Below are 13,105 nucleotides of genomic sequence, written 5' to 3'. Positions count from 1 at the left end.
GCCTGTTCTTGTTATTGCCTGTCTAGAAATAGCTTGGCACAAAGCTGGTTTGAAAGGGCAGGAATCTATCTATTTACATTGGGACTGCTTTATCTCAGGTAGAATAAAAGATGACAACTCAGGGCTTGATTCCCAGCTGAAATGAGCATCTCTCCAGCACTCTCTTCTCACACATTGTTGCTTGTTGAATGCAGCTGAAACGCAGGAGTTCTCTAGATGCTGAGAGACCCGTGGCTTTCTTTGATTCCTGAATAAAGAAAGGTCTTCTGAGGATTCTGCTTTGTGAAGCTGACATTGAAGTCTTCTTCATGCAAACTATCCCAGCAGAAACCCTGAAGCAGCAATGACTTGGCCCATGAGACGGAGCAGAGTAAGCTTTGTTAAGGTCCATTACAAAACTCTAACAGATGCCCCAAAGCACACTCAGGGGGAATTTTCAAGCACTGGTAATAATTTAACTTCAGGTTCCACCCTTCTCCTGTCTCAGCGCAATGTAGCACACATCAGAGCCAGAGATTTAGTGGCCTTGGATTAAGTCCTGTTTCCAGACCTGGTCCTGAGCACTGCCTTTCATCTCTCCTTGCTGGAGGCCTGTTGAAAAAAGTGCAGCCTCAGTGTTTTCACAGAGGGGAGAACTGCACACTGGGGGCTCGGGTTTGTTTCTTTTCACTTTCCTTGAACTTGAAAATACCAACTGGGATTTTGTTCCCAGTTTCAAAACAAAACAACCTCTCTTAAGAGAGACTAAGCATCGGAAATGTGAGGTCAAACGCTCAATGGAAGCATCCTAAGCAAACTCAGGATGACAGTGAATGTTTTTGTGCAACCTTACCTCAGTGGTGGCTGATATCTGCCATAATAGCACACTGAAATACTTGTCACTTTGAGAGAAATCATGCTGAATGTTTTTGAAGGCTGTGCACCAGAGCTTTTGAAAAATCATTTTAACAGGTTATTAAAGCTGTGCATTTTCTAAAATAGTCTAGAAAGGAGGTGCTGTGGTTGCTAGCAAGTATGCTGGTACATTCTATCTACTTAAAGGCGGCTTGTTTGATTCAGGGGATAACCATCACACACTGTTAGTGCCCAAGAGAGGCTGGAGTCAGAGGTGTGCACTGCTTGGTCCAGATATTCAGGGAGGAGTTTCTGCAAACCTACATGTGCTAAAAAGGGTCTCTAAATTGACTGCTGGTGAATTACTCCCTGATGCTTTCACAAACTGTCCTCATCCTGCGATGAGCATGATGCCGCTTGTCCCTGGCAGGGGTGGTTAACCTACCTCCAGCAGCGATGGCTGTGATTTGGTTGCTCCATGTCCTTTGAGAGACGTGGGGAAGGTGGAAGTCTCAAGCCCTGTGTTACTGGCTGCAGTGCCCAAGCACCATCTGTGTGCATTTCAGTGGCTGAAACCACCTACAATTTTATCCTGCGGTCCAAACATGTCACAGAGCTTCTCCCTCATCATTAATGAACAGAGCTCCTCCCTGTGCCTGTATCAGTTCATGGTGACTGGTTCTTAGTGACTGGCCATTTATGGGAAAATATGTGCTTTTGAGAGTATGAACTTTCACCATGGTAGCACTCTGCCCACGCAGACAGGGCTGTTCTTGCCAGCTTCCAGCCTTGGTCCTACGTACATGATTTAACCTTTGGAAAAGAAGAGATCGGGGCATCTTGTGTGTGTTGAGGAATTCACAGCAGCTTGTGGAAATGATTTATCGCATGTGTTGAGCACCAAGAATGTCAGGCAGGTGCAGCACTGAAGGTTCCCTGTGGGATCAACCTGTGCTTTTGTTGCAGTCATTGCTAGGAGCATTTTTGAGCAACCACCATCAAGTAGTCAGGGCTGTGAGGAGCACAATGGTCACAAAAACATGAGGATTTTCATTCTTTTCCTTCCAGTCTTTTCCAGCTTCTATGATCAGATTCTTCTCATCTGAGCTGAGGGTTGGTGGATCTGTATGATAAAATAGCAACGACAGGTTGACTATGACTGCACCCCCCATATTTTCTGTGAGTAGCATATGGGAGTTTACATGAGACACACGATGTGTGTTTGCAACTGTATGCAGCATGTGTTTCTGCATGGGTGTGTTTACAAATGTTTTTGGCCCACTTAAAACATCTTTGGCAAGAAGCAGTTCTGTGAATTTGAACCAAGCCAAACACACCTCTGAGGTCATTGCAGCCATGAGATCACCACGTAGGCATAATGCTCAGGACCTTTGAAGACTCTTTTGTGGGTTTTTTTTAACATTTTCCCTCCTATTTGAAGCTGATCCAGGGCATTTGCAATCCACCAAGGGAATAAACAGAAACACTTTGCAAACCAGAGCCATAACAGCTAGGCATGGAGATCGCATGCAGGGCCTAAAATAAAGTGTGTGTTGCCGTGGTCTGTTTTTTCGGAAGGACTCCAAACTCATGAAGTCAGTATGACTATCAGATTACCATGATCCTCTGGAATTTTGAGTACAGCCTTCTACTAGGTCACTATTTCTATGTTTTCACTCTCTGCAGAATATTGATGAAGAAGCTTGATTTTTTTATTCTCTGTTTTGGCTTAAAATGAGTTAATTTTATTTATCAATCTACTTGGCACATGCCAACTGTTGTTCAGGAACCTGGCTTAGAGAGGGGTCCAATCTTAGATGTTAGCACCCCTGGGTGTTGCAGGTCCAAGCCATGTCGGCTGGGGCAGTTTCCAAACGAAGTCAATGTTTGGGATATTTTATGAAAACCAGAAGAAACAAAGCCTTGAACTGCAAAGTGTGAAAGTCACATGGAAAAGCATGGTTGGAAGGTTACTGCAATGAAGGAGGAAGCTTTTGATTTCCCTGTTGTAACACTGATACATGTGAATACATTTGGTAAGAAGAAGATGGCTCATTGGCTCAAAAATCAGGAAAAGCTTTTCTGGGATCTTGTTCTGTAATGATCATCAAATCAGAGCACTACAGAGACTCTGAAGTCTCTCTGTTCAAGGGAGCTTTGAGAAGATGTGATGTTTATTTGTTTGAAGGGGTGGACAGCTCTTGCTGAACCTTGGCACCCTCCCCAGGCTTAATACCACAATTTTTCTGCTTCAGAAATGAGACTGGATATAGAGTGTTAACAGGGTAAAATAACCATGTAGTCTATGGACTGGAAAAGGCAGTCAGAGCATTCGGGATGGAGTGTTCTGTTTGGCAGCATGGTGCAGGCGCTGTATCCATCTCTGTGCCACCCACAGACATCCTGCCTTACATCTCATCTTTGCAATCCTTTCACACACACCCTCGCCTCCCAGTCCTTTTCAAGTAGACTCTCTCTTTACAGCCATACGCAGCCTCTTTCATCCTGTTCCCATTCCCTTGCCACCACCCACCCACTCTCTCTCAAATACCTTCCTCTCTGGTTTTCATGCAGACGCCTCCCCTCCATACCCTGTCTCACACAACAGCTCCTCTTGCCTGACACACAGACACCCTCCCTCTCCAGAGCATATGCAGAGCACAGGCATTTCCTTTTATTGTCCATACAGCCCCTGCAACCCCACCCATCTCCCGTTTATTCACTGCAATAACACATTTGGAGTGGAAGTAGTCCTGCTGAGAGCAGCCACACAGACAACGCAGGAGAGCCAAGTCTTCGCCCAAAATTGCTCCTACTTGTAGACTACTGCTTCCTGCCTGTGCACCCAGAGGAAGAGGCACATTCAGGCTTGGGAGATGTGGTGGAGAGATGCCCTTTGCTGCTCAAAGACTGTGAAAAAGTTTGCAGAGCCCCTCTCTTCTTTGCCAAAACAAATCTGGCACAGGCAGCTTCAACAATGAGCTTTCCAGGACACGCTTTCCTGTGACATCCACCTTGTCTGCAAGAACACATGAGCATGGAGGGGAACAGAACAACGTGGGAGTGTCGATGGCAAAAGGGCTGGAGAGGACCAGTGGTGGGCTGGACCACCAGCTTTTGTTACATGGGTCACAGGCAGAACAGTTTCAGCACAGCCAAATAACACCAGCTTGTGCAAGCCAGGGAACTGACCCCCAAAAGCAAATCTTATGAGACTAGATGACAAAACCAACCCCAGACACTGCCCATATAATTCATCTTTTCCTTAGAAAAGCAAATTTGAAGATATGGAGCATTTATGTATTACGATAAGGTGCAGCCTACAGGACCATACTGGTCTAGAAGAGATTTCCATCAGTGTCTCTGGGTTCTTTCCTTAGGACTCCCCCTTGAATTGCTCCTGTGCCAGTTGCCACTTTTGGCTCTTCGCTACTGTCCACTCGTGAGCAGCCAAATATAAATTGGGGACCATTATTCATAACAGAGCTCCTCAGCCCTCTCACAGCAGATCCACATTTTCCTTTACTCCTGCTCATCCCTAACAGCCCCAGACCTTGCACTACAATGCCAGCTCCATTCAGAGCCCAAGTGAATGTGTTACAAAGCACTTAAGACCTAGTGGTCCTTGCTTTACCTCCTGTGTTGGCGTATTTTATTAGCAAGGTGCACCCTGCCATTGAAGGATCAGTGATGCTGTACAGGGTTCAAGGACCCTCTGAAATCAATGATTCATCATGTTATGGGCTGTATACAGTCTATACATAGTATACATATGTACATAGATAAAATATATATTTACATAGTCCCTGTCCCACGTCCCTCAGTCTCTAGCATGGTAAGACCATGGTAAGAGATGGTAGCATGGTCACTGTGAGGTGGCTTACACATATAATATATATATGCTTTTTTGCTGGGTTGATTCGAGTTGGGACAAGATCCCCCCCAGAAGCACCATGCCAACCCTGTGCCAGGACTGCTTCTTCTGGTTCTGAAGCCAGATTATGCCTTTTTAAAGAGACAGTGAAAATGCAGGCAAAGGGTAGAACAGGAGCCAAGACCCTGTGGTGGTCAGTGTGAAGGTTAGGAGTGTAACAGCCCTTGCTGCTAACTCTTCATCCAGGGCCATAGTCACTCACTGAAGCTTGCTATAGAAATACAGAAGATAAATAAATGCAGCAGGGGAGCTGGAGAATCTGAAGATATGACATGTCTGTCTCACCAACCTCTTCCCCTCCTCATTGGCTTGATACACTTGGCAAGGGATTAACTGCCAGATGAGATAAAGAAAGATGCACCCCCACCCCTTCATCTTCCCTTCATTGTTTACAGCCCTTCCTGAACCTGGGGACAGCATAAGCAAGAGGAAAAGGCATGGAATGAAACCAGCCCCAATCTTTGATATGCTGTGACAGCCTGAGAGTGATGAGGACAGAAGGCATGTGGATGAGGCCAGTATGCATATGGCAAACCTAATTGTTTTGCAGAGATGGTTTTAATAGAGAAACCTGGCGTCAGGATCAATTCTGGGACATTAACGTCGCTTTGAGCTCCTACAGCAATGAAAGATGAAAAGTGGCTGGTGGGTGGTGGGGAGGGCAGAAGGAGCAGGAGGAGTGGTCGTGAACTTTGAGGGAGGCTCGATGCTGCTTTCTGCAAATGCCTGACAGCCCCAGTCCCCTTTGGATTGCTGACTGTCTTTGCCATGGACTGTCATTGCCAGAACTTTGTTCAAAGTTTAATTAATTGGGAGCTTAACTACTTTTGGGTTACATGTTAAAAGAAACCCTGTTAGCAAGGACTTTTCCCACACAGACAGATGAGAAGCCAACATTTGTCCAGCCCAAACTAATGAATCTGATGAAAATTTGATGAAAATTCTCAGGGACTCAGACATAAAACCTACCAGTGCTTAGACCTGTTTTCAACTTAAGGCTCGCCAGATGTGGTCCACACCACTTTCCTTCCTGCTCTATTATCTCAGGGGTGAATAAATGTAGCTCTGAGCAAAGAAAGTGTTAAGAAAAGTTGCTCTTGCAACATTTCCGGTCATAGAACCAAAACTTCAAGTACTCACAGCAGAGCTTTTGACTCTCATGAGTTTTTTTGTCCAGTTCTTCACAATCAAATCTTTGTGTAGGTCTGGAGTTGATGATGGAGTAGCTCCATCTTCAGATAAAGCTCCCTCTGGCCCCGGGGAGGCTTTTGGTTTGCGCCTTATCTAGGAGGACCTCTCAGCTTTGCAGAGAGCTGTTCCACTTTGAATAAATCATGAAATGCTTGTTAAAGTGAGGGCTTTTGTGTCCATTTTTTGTATCATATTTAGTAATAAAAATGTAACTACAAAAGGTCACAGGAATTGTCTTTTTAAGTGTGAAGAAATGCAAGTCCACTGGTCTTGGAGTCTGACTGGGTATAATTCCGTTAAAATGTATTAAAAGCACAATTTTCAGGTGATTTAGAGCTTTCTGTTTTGTGTTGTAATGGAATTGTGTGTTTTTCATGCTCAGAATAGGCAAATTTATCTCTTTATAGCCTCTCCCATCTCACATAAAGGTATAGTTAGGCTTTATTGTAAAGTACTTTGCAGTTCTTGGATGAAAAGTTCAAAGTACCAGGTACCACCCTGCTAATATTATCAGTCTGGTCCCCTACCAAGGGTGTTGTGATGTGCATATTTGAGTGGTAATCTTATCAAAAGGATGAACTAGTCCCAATCTTTTCTTTTGGTGTGTTCAACTCCAGACTTCTCTTCAACATCTGACATGTGGGTTTTATTGTTCAACTGACTTTCTTTTTGTACAAACATCCTGACTGAAGCACATGCAAAGGGAGGAGGGGAGACATTCCTCTCCATGTATGTTTGAGTTTCTCTGTTTTCTTGCTATGTGGTCCCAGGAACATATGGAGGACCCCGCATATTTGTAAGCTGTTTGATTCCCAGTTTCCAAAGCCAGGTGGCACATTCTGATGTTTTATGGAGTTTTTACTTTTAGGCCCTGAACTTGTTACAAACTGTGTCCTTACCGTAGCAGTGCACAGCTGAGGAATGTCTTAACTAGTCACCGCTTTGATAATAGAACAAGTTGCACCAAAACCAAAGGAAGAACAGATCCTGGCAAGGCACTTTTCTTGCACTAATCTGCCAGAGAATGCTTTTCTAGTCATCTGTGCATTAGGTCTGGTAACATGCATCTTGGCAACAGTCATGGCAAAGCTAATGGATTTGTTGGTTAAAGTCAAGTTCCTTGGACTTCATATATGTTCACAGCTGCCTTCCACTTGATGTTGCACTTGGTCCTTTGTGCCCTTGTTAGCTAAACAAATTGTCAGATGATTCCATCTGGTTTTGACATCACCTTTATTATCAATTATTAGATTGTTGTAATACCACAGTGTTAAATTTTATATAAGCAAAAAGCAAGAGATGGTCCCTCATAATCTCATGGAAGACAAAGAGGAGGAGGACAAGAGGCAGAGTTCATTCAGTTCATGGAGAATCCTCTTCTATTTGCTTTGGAAAAGTTGCTGCAAACTGTATTTGATCAAGAACATGAGTTTCGCTGGAGTATATAAAGTAGATTAGGTTTCTGCTAATGTGAAGGAGGTAGGAGAAGGTATGCACTTGTCAGCACAAGGTCTTCAAGATCTAGTCTGAGATCATAAAGTATTGTTATAAATACTTCTTTTTTTTTTTTTTAAGAGGACAATAAGAGCCATGATCCGCAGGTTAAGAGAATTCTTGTTTCAAATAAGGGATGAACGAGATTACATCCTTTTCTGAAATGAAAACTACATTAAGATTTCCCTGTTCAACCCAAGTCCTCATGTTTTTAAAACCCGTAGAAACTTCATTACCTTAAAATGACAAAACTGAACAGGCTGGCTGAAACTTTTCCAAAGCTTAAGAAAAAAATTAACATATTTGGGTTTTACTGCAAAACAAAGCTAAGAATACATTTGAGGTCTCTAAGGAACAATGGACTAGATCCCCTTTACCACTCAAAAAAGACAAAATCTGTGGGATGTCTGTTAGGTGTCTCTGCATGAAATAGTTCTCTGCTGGTTTCTTTCATCTGGGTTTTATTGAAGTTTCCTCAGGAGTAACACCCATGGAGAGAGAATATTCACTTTATAGTTTCTGGCTATGTTCCATGATGTATTACAATTTCAGAGCATTTACTCTCCATGAGAAGCCTGATCTTCTTTACTGTCCAAGTGCTCCAACGATAGACACTATATAGGCTGTACAACTGCATGTTGCTGGCATGATGAAACTGATGCATCTTCGCAAGCACAATTGGTTCCACAGTTATTGCTGGTGTGGCTTTGTCGATCTGGGTCTGTATTCATGCTCATCACAGCTGGGTTGCAACAAAAAGCCCAAGCACAAGAACCAAAACCACTCAAACCCTGGTGAAAAGACAGCATGTGCAGACTTAAGTCACCTTCTTCCTAGTATCTAGTTCTTGCTGCTGCCATGTGACACAGGTCTACATAAACTGATGGGGTACAGGAGTTGGGTGGGAAGGCCAGTGCTGGCACTGGTGATCAATTACCTAAGAAAAAGCTATATGGTACTCAAACCTGGGCCTGGTGTGGACCCATCACCACAGATAAGCAAACTGCTTTGAAATGGCAGACAGCTTTCCATTTTTCCATTTCGGTGAGCTTATTTACACAGCAAATGACACTTTCCCATATTCAAATTCAGGGACAGATAAAGATCATAAAGTTCTGTTCACCAAGCAGATATAAAGGCAGCACTTTCTAGAGATTCCTACTTGGCCTGTACCTATGATACAGGTAGTGTGACATTTATTTGATATGATCTGAATTATTGTTCCAAGTTTTCAAAGGGAATTTGCTACTTGTAATCTATTACTGTATAAGCTCTGAAGACGTTAAGGCTCTTGCTGGCACTCATGTAGCAATTACAGTGGATGGATATGTCAGGACATGTCTTCTCATATGTTGAAGACTGAAAGTATGGACTATGGAACAAATCTGACGGAGATTAATGTTCATGCCCCTATCTATTACAGGGCTAAGATCTTGAGATATATTTTTCTCCTTTTGAGTTCTTCTGCCCCCCATGAAAGAGCACAGTGAGATTCAATAGTATTGGTTTCCAAGCTTAAAAACAAAATTAAAAGAAAACTGTGCTGCTGAAAACTAATCATTAAAAATGTTCAGAGCCTAAATGTTTTGGCAAAAGCCTTTCTTACTACTCATTTGCCATTTAAGCTGTTGTCCTAGAAATGAACATGTTCATTATTAGCAGCAGTAACTGCTTAATAGGCATCCTTCATATCTCCCAATAGCCAGTGTATTTTTTTCCAGCTGGGAAAGTTCACACAGCTGGTGAATGATTCTCAGAACACAGCTGCAATGGCCCAGAGTACTCTTGGAGTGACACCATTGATGGTCTCTGCCTTTCATGTGGTGCGGATGTTTTGCAACATCAGACGGCTGCTAGTAATGACTGGGGTACTACAGGAGTTTTTCCAGGAAGCATCGTAAGAGCTAGTGCCTAATGACTCACAATATGTGTGCTGCAGTGCCTGGAACACCTCACATATATGATCCCCTAAGGATGGTCTCTGAAGCCCACCTTCATCACCAAATGCTTTTGCATGTCAACTGGCCAGCTACATTCTGCCCTTGCATGTGCAGATCCATCACATGGCCCTACTGACTGAGCCATCACTAGCCAGCATATTCATGACAAATTCATCAAGCCTGAATTTCAAGCAGTAACAACCACCATTGTGGAACATCAGGCAATGGCAGGGCTGCTGATCTGCAAGCTGTGTGCCAGGCTACAGCACATTTTCTAATCAAGTCTAGCCTGTAAGATGGAAAGAGACATACATGTCCTTCTGGGTCACTAAATGGCTCCTTATTGCAAGGACTCTCCTGCGCCTTCCACATGCTAAAAGCCCTGATCATTCCTTGATCAAGAGCCAAAAATCACATCCTCTTTTGGATACTTTCTGAGATGGCACCGAGATGGACAATTTCTGTTCTGCACCTGCAGAACAAAATGTGCAACCCAATGAACAGGCAGAGAGGCCGCAGGAAGTGCACGATGCGAGAGGTATGTAGCATAGTGGCTGGTGCTGGTTGTTTCTGTTGTTTTTCTAGCTCAGAACTGGGCTGTGTTTCCTGATCCTCTTGCTCTAAGCAGTCAGCAGTTTATTTCCAAGTTTTGTCATTGATTCCAGATGAAAACCTGCTGGCACAGTGGCCCATGAAAAAGTAATTTCACAGCTGTCCAACAGTCTCTTCCAGGAGAGGGAGGTAAGTGATGGCTGGGATAAAAAGCATCTCTTAACTCTGTGAATTCAGCCAGCTTACATTCTAGAGGGTTAATGAGTTGAGAAGGCTAAAATGATGTTTTTATGGGCATGTCAAATGGCTGGAATGTAACAATATTCTAGTGGAAAAAAGCACTGTTGAAGCAAAAAGCACAGCAAGTCAGAATGAAGTCAATTATTTGAATTACATTTGTGGCACAAGCGTTTGGTCTTGTGAAGGGGTACAGTTGCAAGTTCTAGGGCAGCAGCATCAGTGCCTTTGGTGACAGCTTGTTGGTACAGACCGGTCCCACAGTCCTTGCCCTGGGAATTCAACCCAGCACAGAGCAGCTCTTCCTCCCAGAGCTGAGCTGGGGCGTGCAGTCACTGCACACTTTATCCAGTCTGTTCCTCTCCTCTCAATGCTTTTTACTGGTGAGTAAAAGGGGTCCTGAACAGTTGGGTTTTTTCCCCAGCTGTTGGAAGAATGACTGAATCCTGAGTACTCCTGCACTGTGCATTTTTGGACAGTTTTAACTCTTGATATAGATCCGTATTTCTAGTATTTCCAAGGTTTTTTTGAAATGACAAGGAAGCAGCATGAAAAAGCATCAGGAAGGTTTAATGGCAGAGAGGGGAAATATTTTGATTCTGTGCCAGCTCAATATGATTAATGGATTCTTCTAGAATGGCTTTCCAAGATCTGTTTTGCTACAGGAGTGGTGGGGATGGATTCTTGCAGTAATAAATGCTAAGTAATTATCAAAACATTGCTTATTGTCATTTTTAGGTACTACTTGTAACACCTGGGCCCCAAAGAGTAAGTTTCACCAAACATCCGAGAAGGAGGCAAGAATTGTCACCCACCCTTCACAGGGCAGAGGGTGACTAAGGCTCGGGGAGCTCAAATGCTGGGGAGTGGTTGCAAAGGAAGCGCTGCTTCCCATGGGCTGCAGGGAAGTCACCCCAGACACATGTTCAGCTGTGGTCCTCAGGACACAGACACACACACGTGCACGCTGCAGTCTGCTAGTGGCCCAGGTGGCCAGTCCTCCCTGAAAGAGCTTATTTAATATCCATGCAGGAGAGTACAGAGAAGCCGTGGAAACGAATACAGCGAAGCCAGGCTTTCAGCTTTCCACCCTTTAAAGGATGAAAACATAAGGGAAGGTGTCAGAAGTCAGTTTGCTTTGGCAGAGAGAGGGGGGGAAAAAAAACCCTCTGTGGCCTGGCTGGGAGCCAGAGGATTTGTGTTGGCTACAGCCAGGATGACGCTGTGGACCGAGGAACAGAAAAACACTTGTGCGTGGTCCCAGTGACCTGGCTTTCGGTGCAGTGGGGGAGGTTGAAGGTGATGCTGGTGCAGGGCCATGGTGGGAGAGGGACACACCAGCTTGTGGTGTCACCGGAGGTCCTGGCCCATGTCCTGCCATCCGGCTGCATAGGGAATTCCTTTCCTCTTGCTTCAGGATGTGTATGTGTGCCAAACTCTGTGTGTGTGTGTGTGTGTGAGTGTGGGGAGGGTGAAATGGGGGTGGAGGAGAAAAAAAGACACCATTCAGTTAAATAACCTTCTTGGCATTAACCCTTACATTCCTGGCTTTTTCTGGACAAAGGAGCTTTCTGATGGATGGGTAAAGGAAAATCCCATTCCCCATACAGGGAAGCACACAGATCTCTTCAGATGGAAGTTCTTAATCAGCCCTCGGTCCCACTTTCTTAGTTTGTCTCCACCCCCTGGTTTCACTCTGTTTATGAATTTCCACATTCTGGATGGTCCTGAACACCAAACTTGAGGAGACAGTCAAAGTTTTCATCTAAACTGGCAGTCAAAGGTACATCTGTCCAGGCTCCTTAATCAGTAAAGTATGATCATAGTTTTGAGAGTTCAGTCCATGCCAACCTGTCCCTACCGCAAACCTCTAGCAAAAATTCCATTTCTGCTCACTGACATACATGTCTTCAGCTGATTTTATTTTGGTGAGGTGGTACAGACCAGAATAGAAAACAGGATAGATCCTATTTTAGAGGAGATGGAAATCCTGCTCTCATCTAGCAAGCTGGAGAAGACATCTCCTGACCTGTAGTTCTTGTTTTTGGGTCTTACATATGGAAATTGTTACTCTGAGTTATTACAAATAATTACTTAGTGACACTGGAATTCCTCAGCAGGGTATCACACCCATGTTAACGCTCCTTCCGCCATGCTGCACCGTGCTGGTTGTGTTGCGGACATCACTGGGGCATGACCAGTCTCCTGTCGGAAGGTTTGGTCTGCTGTTTGCAGCCTGCGATTGCTGTTTTAAGGAAATGGGCTGTATGCAGGAGGGTTAGTCACAGTGCTTTGAATTGGGTGGAGGAGTTTTGCAAAGCTGTCAAATCCTTCGAAGCATCACTGCGGACCACATTGGCCAAAGTGTGATCAAAGTGTTTCCCTCAACTGGCTCCTGCCTTGGATGGTCACTTATTGGGGTGATAAAACCCCCTCATAAGAAAATGGTAGATGTTTGGAAACAGTCCTGATCTCCTTCCAACAAACTGCTGATTTGCCTGTGACCTCACTCACAGAGCATGGAAGAGTTCCAAGATTTTAATCTCACCCTCTAACACCATTGTCCTGCATGCTTCCAAAGGTGGAGTAGCTTTGAGAGCTCTCCAGGAAGCCAGGAATCCCCAAAAGATTTCTACAAAGATTGCCATCACCCCTCCTTGAACAGTGAGGCCCATTGAACTATTAGGAAATAAAAAGTCCCTCCCTGTGCAAGTCTTGGGGTGCTGTGAGGCACAGAACATGCTTCTCAGACAGGTAAGAGCACCAGGACTAATAAGCAATGTAACTGAGTTTGTGGCAAGATGGTTGTGTTGACACCCTTCTCATTGCATTGGCATTTGGGTAGAATGAGCAGTTCTTCTGCTGTCCATATTCCCAAGGATTTTTGTGGGACACTCTACAGTTAATAGATATTAGTTAGGAA

The sequence above is a fragment of the Strigops habroptila genome, chromosome 9 (genome assembly GCF_004027225.2).
Source record: "Strigops habroptila isolate Jane chromosome 9, bStrHab1.2.pri, whole genome shotgun sequence".
Classification (NCBI taxonomy): domain Eukaryota; kingdom Metazoa; phylum Chordata; class Aves; order Psittaciformes; family Psittacidae; genus Strigops; species Strigops habroptila.
The sequence above is the reverse complement of the archived record's forward strand: the minus strand, read 5'-3'. Positions refer to the sequence as shown.